Raw genomic sequence first — 11,619 nt, 5'->3', positions numbered from 1 at the left:
TAGGTGAGCTAGAATCTCCTGGACCAAAAACAGAGGAAGAAGAACCGGAGACAATGGTTGCTGAGTTGAAAGTACGAGACGTGGCAATCGCACACCCCACCAATGTGACTTGTGACTTCATGCATGCAGAAACCTGAACCTGGTGGGAGATTTGAACTGATCAGAGTAAGGTGCAAATTTTGCACACGAATGGGCAATTTACTAGTCTTTCACATGAGGATCCCACAGTTCACATTCAGAACTTCCTCGAGATCAGTGATACTTACACTCCAACTAGGTGAATAAAGATTACGTGAGGCTTACCTTATTCCCTTTCTCTCTGCTTGGGGAAGTAAAAAGATGGTTAAACTCAGAGCCTGCGAATTCAATTACCACCTGGGACGATTTGGCTCAGAAATTCCTCATCAGATTTTTTCCATCTGGAAAATAGCCAAGCTGAAGAGTGATATTTTGAGTTTTAGTCCGAAGGGTGGTGAGAACTTGTACCAAGCTTGGGACAGGTTTAAATCGATGGTGATGAGCTGCCCTCATCATCATCAATCTAATGAGGTGTTACTCCATACCTTCATTGAAAGATTGGAGCCTAACACCAATATTTTGCTTGATTCAGCTGCAGGTGGACAGGATTTAGAGAAGACTTATGTTGAATTGTTCATCTTGCTGAATCGGATCTCTCAGGGTAATCCAAAGTGGAACGGAGAGGGAATGAAACCTGTAGTACAGAAAACTGCAGGTATTCTTGAAATAGAGCCAATGACTACTCTAACTACACAGATTTCTACTATGCAGAATATGATGAGTACACATTTTAGCAACATGGCATTGGGATAACAACTTGCAGAGGTAAATGCAGTTCAACAACCACCATTTTGGTGTGAGATCTGTGGAGGTAGCGATCACGGTGCAAAGGTATGTGGTGAAAACTCAGATTCTGTTAATTTTGCAGTGAATGCCCAGAGAGGAAGAGGCCAACAAAACTATGGAAACTCATATAATCCAAGTTGGCGTAACCACCCAAGCTTTTCTTAGGGTGTAAATCAGAACCAGAGCCAAGGGCAGAACCATTATAGGCCACAAGGCAATGCAAATGGGTATTAACCACAGGCACAAAGGGAGCAACCCAAGCAGCAATCCAGAAACATGAGTGTGGAGGAGATACTGGAAAAAATTATGGTTGATTAAACTCAGTTAGCTGCTGATGTGGGAAATAATCATTTAGCTACACAAAATTTGAAGAAGCAATTTGGGCAGTTTGCTAGTGCCCAAAATTCACGACCGCAAGGAGGTTTTCCTGGAAACACTGACCCAAATCCTAAATAGGTGAATGCAGTGAATACACGCAGTGGTTTGCAATTGGAGGAGTTAGCTCCTAAGAAATCAAACACTAAAGTTGTAAACAAAGAGAGTGAACCTAAAAAGGGTGAGCTTAAGAAGAATGAAGTAGTTGCACCGGAAGAAAGAGTGCAACCAATAGTGAGACCACCTCCACCATATCATCAGAATTTCAAAAAACAAATGGATGATGAATGTTTTGGTAAGTTTCTCTCTCTTGAAACAAGTTCACATTAACTTGCCATTGGTAGATGTTTTGCAGGGTATATCCAGGTATGTGAAGTATGTGAAGGAGATTGTAGCAAACAAAAGAAGGTTGACAGAGTATGAAAATATGGCACTTACTGACAGAGTATGAAAACTAGGTGATTTGGGGTGAAGGCTGTCACCAAAGAAAGAAAGTCTTGGTATAAGAAGCACACTGAGGCCACTTATTTTTCTGATGTCTGTGTTGACGGGTATAGTCTGGCACGTGAGTTCCCCCAGATCTGGAGGCAAATTAGGGAGCTTAACGTGGAGTTCATCTTTGCTGACCCGGACGAATGCAACTTGGACATGGTCTGAGAGTTTTACGCCAACAGGGCACCCGAGGCGCGGGCCAACAATGTGACGGTGCATAGTAAGAATGTGCCCGTCACTCTCACAGGTATTAATGATATATTGGGTACACCACAGGACACCGACTTACTAGTTCTGACAGGGCTGAACATACGCCCTCCATACCTGGCCATCCGCCACATGCTATGCGGGCAACAGTCCATGACTCAATGGACTAAGCACAGTGGGAAGAGATATCACAAATCTCTTCCCTACGCTCACATAATGCGGGAGACACGTGTTTGGCTGAAGGTGGTGATGAACTGTCTGATCCTAGACTTACATTACACTTATATCACGCGTGACCGGGTGTGCCTGGTTTATGCTTTGATTACTGGCATGGAGCTGAACATCGGAGCCATCATAAAATCTTCGATGAGGAAGTCCCGGGTTCACAAAGAGCATATGTATGCATTTGGTGGTCTGATTACCAAAATGTGTTTTGTTGCAGGTGTCCCTGAGGAGAATGTAGATTACATGGCACCACTTTATCCAGCACCGGTGGAAATCTCTCACACCAAGGGGCCTGACACTGACTTCGGCCCAACACTCACCACCGCAGAGCGCCACAAGAGAGATGAGTTGATCATGGCTAGGATGTATGGCTTAGAGATGCTATGGCACAAGACTGGTGGCCGGCCATCTACTGATTTGGAAATAGGGGAGGTCAACAGGCGCTATCTTCTGAATGACCATGCTAAAGCATTGCTTGGCATTGGTCCTGATTTTTGGGAGACGACTGAGAATGATATTTCGACTGACAAAGAGAACTTGCGCACCGATTTAGATATGGAGTCCTATTTGGATGAGGAGATAGACCCCATGCAGGCTGGGGCTGAGGCCAATGGGGGTGATATAATGGAGGACTGATCAGGGAGTTTCTTTTTCACCTTACCTTTCAAACTTTGTTGAGACTTTGACATGCACTGGGGACAGTGCTATTGTATAAATATGGGGTGAGGGTGGTGAAAAACATATATGATCTGTACATATATTTTGTTGAACATTGTTTTCTGTTTTTTGTTTTTGGGTTCCTTGGTAGTTGTTTTCAGTTCTTTTGCCAAGGATAGTCCCTTTGAACCGTACAAAGATACAAAAAGATTTTTTTTATAGGATTGAGTCTGTAGTCATAGATTGAGTCAAGCTGCCCAATGATAGATAGATGACGATCGTCTTAAGGGAAATTTTGTCATTGAGTCTTAGGTTTGGTTGTGCTGAAGTTGAAAATCTCTGAAGGGAGTATGTATGAAAAGCATGGTTAAAATTAATGTATGAATGCAGTTGAATTCTTATATATAATTTGAATGTTCAACTTAAGCTTAATCTGAACCTTCTGCGTGACAGGATTATGTGCTATGATTAATCCATTTTGAATACAACTTGTGCCAGGAGCGGTGAGTTTTGTATGATATCCATGATTGCATCTGAGTCTAGAACTTGCCCAAGTTGTTATTGAAGCGAAATACAAGTGGTATTATGTTTGAAAGGTGATAACAGGCTTCCTTTGAATTGTTTGAAATTTGAGCCTGTTCAGAAAGAAGATCCCTAGTCTAGCCCAATTGAGCCTTTTAGCCTGGATTTTGTTCTAACCCACATAATAAGCCGAATCCCTTTTTTTATACCATAGTTTTGATCCCAACCCCTAATGCACTATGTTAGGAAGATAGGTAAAAATAATGAAAAGAGTAGATAGGGTGGAAATGCCTAGTTGTTGGAGAAGAATGAACCAAAAAGGTAACTGATGCCCTATGATTATGAATCTGAGATTGGCCCTGGCTCTAAAGAGGGAAATGTACACCAAAAGAAATATGCGAGTCAAGGGTGGCTATTGTTGAGTGTTAAAAAAAATTGTGAGGAAATAAAGAGGCAAGTAAGCAATAAGGCAAGGTTAGTAACACTAGTGAAATCTTATGAAGAAAAAGGGGGCTAATGAAAAGAAAAAGTTGTGAAAGAAAGAAGAGAGCTGAATATAGTGCATTAGGGAGGACGAGTCACTAATCAAATCTAAATAAATCCTCCCTTACATTAAGCCTACAACAAAACCAAACCAAGTCCTATTTGATTTTGAGCATTCTACACTATATTTTTAGAGATGTACATAATGGGCAAGCTTATGGTTCTCAATGCATGCATGTGTGATGTTGATTGCTCAGTGAGAGTACATATTGTCTGCAAAGACCTTAAATCATATTCAATTGGTTAACTCGAGTGTATGGACTATTCCTTGGAGTGAGGGGCACTTGTTGTATGAAAAATAGGTGATAGGTAATAGTGCTTATGTCGTGAATGCATTTGTTGCAAAAAGTTTTCCAGGCCTCTACATGAGTTATGCATATTATAAATGAAAACATGATTGTGTGAATTGTGAATAGATCCTTGGAAGTTAGTAGTGGATGCACAATCCAATGTAGTGCGTCTAGGTCTAGGAGTTGTTAGTAGTTGCTCGAGGACGAACAAAGCTTTAAGTGTGGGGTAGTGATCTTAGGCATATTTATATGCCTAGAATGCTAATTATGCCCGCATTTACGCCTAGTTTGAATTCAAAATGTATTCGTTTACAATATAATTGAGTCGTTCGCTTATTTATGAGCTAACCAACATGATTAGTTGTGTAGGTAAGCTTAATGGGAGAAATGAGCACAAAAAGGGACAAAGGAAGAAATATGAAAATTCGAGTCAAAAGAGAGCAAAGAAGAAGCTGAAGAAAATGCACCAAGGCATTTACATGTCCTCTCCGCGTAGCGGAGAGGGAGTGAAATTCTGAGCACAATAAATTGATTTTAGACAGAATACCTCGTGCTGTTAACGCATCGTGCCGAAGGCAAATGATTCTTGGAATCGGAAATAAAAAGGCATCGCGCGTTGCGCGCCTGAGTACCAGATTTGGCCGTTTCGACCTTTAGTATAAATAGGATCTTATTTTATATTATGAAAAAAATAGTTTTTTATGGGTTTTAAAGGATGACGATTTGGAAGAACGTTTTCTTCAGTTTTAGGGTTATTTCTTAAACTCATTTCCTTTCAATCGTTTGATGATTTATAACCATTGTATGATTGATTATTGGACTATGAGTAGCTAACTACCCTAGTTCTAGGGCTGTGGCTACAGGATGATTGTAATTGATTGAGTTTTGTTGGGTTTATTATCGACTATCACATGAATCTTTCTTATGTTCTTATTTTCCATATTTCATGATTGATCACCATAGAAATAAATTTATTGTCCGAATTGAACTCGAGAGAGGAATAAGATGATAGAATGTGGGGCATAAGGAGCTTGTTGAACTCTAAATAGCTAGGGTTGATTCGTTTCTAGGATAGGGATATACTAGAAACCTTGCTTGGGTCACCATATAGGAAGATAACTTAATGCTCGGTAGGTAATCAGTCTATCCCCACTCAACGATGTGGTTAGGGTGTTATCTATCTTAGACGATTAGAAGTCGGGAGACCATGATCATACATCTAACCCTGTGATTCATTGATTCGATAGTTAGTAATTACCCATATAAATTGTATTGAATGCATGAATCCTGATAGAAACTGCAGCCCTGGACCTTTCCCAAATCATTATTTGAAACCCGTGAAACTGAATTGTGTTAGCTAAATTTTGTTTTAAAATTTAGATATAGAAATAAATAACTCTTTAAATCTGGAAATACATTTGTGGTCAACTGAAAACTAGAGAAATTGATAGTTTCTAAGTGTAAGTCCCTGTGAGTACGATACTCGGCTCGCAAAAAGAGCCATTTTATTACTTGTACGATCACGTGCACTTGCGTGTGCGATTAGACCACAACACCTTACCCGATGGTCTACATGATATGACTACTCGAAGAGATTTTTCTAGTAGGAATGAGGGAGAGAATGTGAGTCAAAAAGCTCCTCTTCAAGCTCCTCAAGCTCCGATTGACTCTTTGGCCGAGCTAGTGACTAATGCGGAGTTTAGGACTGCTTTTCAAGTATTGGCTCAAGCCATGATGGCCCAATCCTATAAAGAGGTTGTGGTCCCCGTGAACCCAAATATGGGTACGGCGACATCTGGAGTAAGGGACTTCACTAGGATAAATCCTCTGGAATTCTATGGTTTTAAGGTTGAGAAAGATCCTCAAGAGTTTATTGATGAGGTTTACAAGGTGTTGGCTATTATGGGAATGACGCCGGTGGAAAAGGTGGAATTGGCCGCTTATCAACTTAAGGGTGTTGCTCAAATTTAGTTCAACCAATGGAAAGAAGGAAGACCAGAAGATGCGGGTTCTCTAGATTTTGAAAGGTTCAAGTATGATTTTCTTGATAGGTTCTTTCCTCTTGAGATGAGGGAGGCTAAGGTGCTTGAGTTTATCAACCTCCGACAAAGGAACATGAGTGTGAAATAATATGCTTTGAGATTCACCCAGTTGTCGAGGTTTACTCCCTCTATAGTGGCAGACTCTAGGGAAAGAATGAGCAAGTTCGTTTTAGGAGTATCTGAATTGGTTGTGAAGGAATGTTGTACCGGTATGCTTGTCCATGACATGGACATTTCCCGCCTCATTACTCATGCTCAATAAATTGAGGACGAAAAACTTAAGGGAAGGTCTAGAGAGCTAAAGAGGACAAGGACCGAGGATGGTAACTCTTCATACTCTAGGTCTAGTGGACGTGGTCATTCAAGGTTGTGACAAAGGTTTTTTGGGCAAGGTTCCTCTAATGCTCCTCCAAGATTCAACAATGAGAGGGTATCTAACCCTAAGCCTCAAGGAGGAAATAGTAGTGGGTCTTTACTGCCTACTTGTACTAGGTGTAGAAGAAATCATGAGTGAAAATGTCTAGTGGGCTCCAATGCTTACTTTGGTTATGGTTAGATGGACCACAAGATAAGAGATTGTCCTTCAGTTGCTAAGAATGAAGGAGATAATCATTATAGGGTTCAACCCTATCCTTCATCCGGTCCAAGTGATTCGGTTTCAAATGCTCCTAAGAAGAACATGTTTTATGCACTTCAGACTCGTGGTGAACAAGAGGGTTCTCCCGATATGGTTACTGGTATGTTGAAAGCCTTCCAACTTGATGTTTATGCTTTACTTGATCCCGGTGCTACCTTGTCTTTTGTGACGCCATATGTGGCTATGAGGTTTGGTGTCCTCCCAGATTTGTTGTTAGATCCCTTTTTTTGTCTCTACCCCTGTTAGTAATTTTGTTGTGGCTAAGAGGGTATATAGAAAATGTCCCGTCTCCTTGTCCCATTGAGTTACTCTTGTTGATTTGGTAGAGCTTGATATGCTAGATTTTGATGTTATCGTTGGTATGGATTGGCTGCACTCATGTTATGCTTCAATTGATTGTAGAACCTGTGTAGTCAAGTTTTATTTTCCGAATAAGCCTATCATAGAATGGAGAGGGGAAAATTCTATGCCTAAGGGTCAATTTGTTTCATTTCTTAAGGCTAGAAAGAAAATTTCTAAGGGTTGCATTTGCCATCTAGTTAGGGTGAGGGATGTAGATTCTGAAACCCCTACTCTTGAGTCGATCCCAGTTGTGAATGACTTTCTGGAAGTGTTCCGAGATGATCTACCCAGTATTCCTCCCGAAAGAGAAACAAATTTCGGTTTGACCTTCTCCCAGATACGTAACCTATTTAAATTTCTCCTTATAGAATGACTCTGACAGAACTTAAGGAATTGAAAGAACAATTGAAAGACTTGTTGGATAAGAGTTTCATCCGACCATGTATATCCCCTGGGGTGCTACAGTTTTGTTTGTTAGAATGATGGTTCTCTCCGGCCAAATGTGTATAGACTATCGGTAATTGAATAAAGGTTACTGTTAAGAGTAAGTATCCTCTTCCAAGGATAGATGATTTCTTTGACCATCTCTAAGGAGCAAGTTACTTTTCTAAGATTGACCTCTGATCGCGTTATCACCAATTGAAGGTGAAGGAAGAAGATATTCTGAATATGGCTTTTAGAACCCAATACGGACATTTTGAGTTTTTGGTAATGTCTTTTGGTTTGACTAATGCTCCAGCCGCTTTTATGGATTTGATTAATAGGGTGTTTAGACAATACATTGATATGTTCATGATTGGGTTCATCGATGATATACTGATTTATTCAAGAAGTAAGGATGATCACATCAATTATTTGAGGATTTTGTTGCAAATCCTTAAGGAACGATAACTCTTTGCAAAGTTTAAAAAATGTGAGTTTTAACTAAGGTCCGTGGCTTTTCTTGGTCATATAGTTTCAAGTAAGGGTATTGAGGTAGATTATAATAAGACGGATGCGGTCAAGAGTTGGCCTAGACTTCTATCCCCTTTGGATATTAGAAGTTTCTTAGGTTTGGCTGGTTATTACAGAAGGTTTGTTGAGGGATTTTCTTCCATTGCCTCTCCATTGATAGCATTTACTCAAAATAAATCTAAGTTTATATGGTATGAAGCTTGTGAGAAGAGTTTTCAAGAATTGAAGGATAGACTTACTTCCACTCCGGTGTTGACTTTACCAGAGGGAACAGATGGTTTTGTTGTTTATTGTGATGACTCATTAATTGGGTTAGTATGTGTGCTTATGCAAAATGTGAAAGTTATTTCATATGCTTCAACGCAACTTAAGATTCATGAGAAAGATTATCCTACCCATGACCTTGAACTAGCGGCGGTTGTGTTTGCCTTAAAGATTTGGAGGCATTATTTGTATAGTGTTAATGTTGATGTTTTTATCGACCACAAGAATTTGCAATACGTGTTTAACAAAAAGGAACTAAATCTTCGCCAAAGAAGGTGGCTTGAGTTATTAAAAGATTATGATATGAGCGTACTCTATCACCCTGATAAGGTGAAGTGGTGACATATGCGCTTAGTCAGTTATCTATGGGTAGTGTTGCTCATATTGAGGATGATAGAAAAGAGTTGGTTCGAGATATTCATCGATTGGCCCGGTTGGTTGTTCAGTTAGTACACTCTACCAAGGGTGGTGTTATGGTTCAAAATGGTTCAGAATCATCTTTTTTGGTGGATGTGAAAGTTAAGAAAGGTCTCGATCCGCCTTTGGTGGAATTAAATGAAGCAGTACTTAAAAAGTTTGTTGAGGCCTTCTCCCAAAGGAGGATAGTGTACTTAGATATCAAGGTCATTTGTGTGTTCCTAATGTTGATGACTTGAGGGAACAAATGATGTTAAAAGCCCATAGTTCTCAGTATTCCATTCACCCGAGAGCCACCAAGATGTATCGTGATTTGCAGGAGATCTATTAGTGGAATGGGATGAAGAAGGATATTATAGAATTTGTGGCTAAATGTCCTAATTGCCAACAAGTGAAGGTTGGGCATCAGAAATCGGGAGGTTTGTCCCAAGATATTAGCATTCCTACTTGGAAGTGGGAAGATTTGAATATGGAATTTATAGTAGGATTGACATGTACTTGGCAATAATATGATTCGATTTGGGTTATAGTAGACCGAATGATGAAATCATCTCATTTCATCCCCATCAAAGTTTCTTATTCAGCGGAAAACTATGCCAAGTTATATTTGAGGGAAGTGGTAAGGTTGCATAGAGTTCCCTTGTCCATTATCTCTGATCGAGGTACCCAATTCACTTTGCAATTTTGGAAATCTTTTCAATAGGGCCTTGGTACTCGTGTTAAGCTTAGCACGACCTTTCATCCCCAAACCGATAGGAAAGCGGAGCTTACTATCCAAACTTTGGAAGATATGTTAAGAGCTTGTGTGATTGACTTCAAGGGTAATTGGTATGATCATTTGCCTTTGATTTAATTTGCCTATATTGATCATTTGCCTATAACAATGGCTATCACTCAAGTATTGGTATGGCTCCATTTGAGGCATTGTATGGTAGAAGGTGTAGATCTCCTATAGCTATCACTCAAGTATTGGTATGGCTCCATTTGAGGCATTGTATGGTAGAAGGTGTAGATCCCCTATAGACTGGTTTGACGTGCATGAAGTTGCCCTAATAGGTCCCGAATTGGTACATGAGGCTATAGAGAAAGTTCAACTTATTAGAGAAAGGTTGAGAACATCCCAAAGTCGACAAAAGTCATATGCCGATGTTAGAAGAAGAGATCTTGAGTTTGATGTTCGTGATTAGGTTTACTTGAAAATCTCACCCTTGAAGGGTGTAATAAGATTTGGTAAGAAAAGGAAGTGTATTCCCCGTTATGTAGGCCCATATCAAATTTTGAGACGTGTTAGTAAGGTTGCTTACGAACTAGATTTGCCAAATGAATTGTCATCGGTGCACCCGGTTTTCCATCTCTCTATGTTGAAGAAATGTGTTGGAGATCCGACATCTATAGTTCCCATAGAAGGTTTGGGAGTTAAGGAGAATATTTCTTATGAAGAAGTTTCGGTTGAGATTTTAGACAGACAAGTCAAGAAGTTGAGAAACAAAGAAGTTGCTTCTCGTGAAAGTGTTGTGGAGGAATCACTTAGTTAAGGGTGCTACTTAGGAGTCCAAGGCTGATATGATATCCTGATATCCTCATCTCTTTCCTTCTACTCATACTCTAGCTTAAGGTATTGAGTTCCTCGTGGTTTACTCTTTTGGTGTCATGTGTTTTAGATATTCCAATGATTTTCGTATTATGCATGTTCATGAAAAGGTTATGTTTTGAGAAATTGAGTCAACTTGATTGATTTCTACATGATTATGTGCATATGAGTATGAATTGCATATAGACTACTTGATATGATATTTTCAACATGCTTTAGCTTCGAGTTGATGTTTCCTCCTCGGATATATGCATTTGAGTATGAGTTGCATATGGACTATATGATATGATGATATGAGCATGTTTTCGCTTGGAGTTGATGTTTCCTCCTCAAATATGTGCATTTATGTGATTGCATGCATGATGGACTGCTAGTTTTGAGTCTTTTCTTTCAAGAGATGTTTAGAATCCCATTCAGGGACGAATGTTCCAAACGGGGAAATAATTTAACACCTCGGAGTAGACTAAGCAAGGGACTAAGTGACAAGTCACAAGCCAAAGATTTGAGCCTGGGGACCCTTCACGAAATCCCAGACGGGTCGTGAAGGGCACCACGTGGAATGGTGTTGCCCGTGGTGGCTCACAACAAAGCCAAAATGGAGCTTTCCTCCCACGATCACCTAGACGGCTCATGATGGGAACCACGGAGCATGATTATGCCCGTGATATACCATGATTTTACAGTATTTTTAATACATTTCACTTAAGAGTTGTGTGTGTCTAGAGCCATTTTGTATTGGTATTAATGTGTTTTTATCATGTTTTCAGGAAACAAGTTCGGACGTGGAAGTATCGAGAAACAACTGAAGAATTGTGCAGAAAAGGGGATCTACGAAAGTGACCTATGGACCGTAGGTCCAGTCACGTTTCGTATATGGTGAACATAGATGGACAGGCAAAGCTTGAAGGAAAAATTAGGGAATTCTTGACCAAGTGTGGAACCACGACTACAAACTACGGACCGTAGGTCGACCTACGGGCCGTCCTGCAGCTCCGTCAAATGATTCAGAGAAGGGAGTTCCAGTACCTGATTTCTAAAGTCTAAGTATGAAACTACAGAGGAGGATCTACGGACCGTGGATTGAACCACGGTCCATCCTGCTGGTCCGTCGAATGCAACTGAGAGTAGGGGATTTTGAGTGTTAGAGAATTGCCTAAGTCCTAAACCACTGAAGGGACCTACAGACCGTAGGTCAGT

The sequence above is a fragment of the Solanum tuberosum genome, unplaced genomic scaffold, assembly GCF_000226075.1.
Source record: "Solanum tuberosum cultivar DM 1-3 516 R44 unplaced genomic scaffold, SolTub_3.0 scf00820, whole genome shotgun sequence".
In the NCBI taxonomy this organism is placed as follows: domain Eukaryota; kingdom Viridiplantae; phylum Streptophyta; class Magnoliopsida; order Solanales; family Solanaceae; genus Solanum; species Solanum tuberosum.
Note: the sequence above shows the minus strand (reverse complement) of the source record.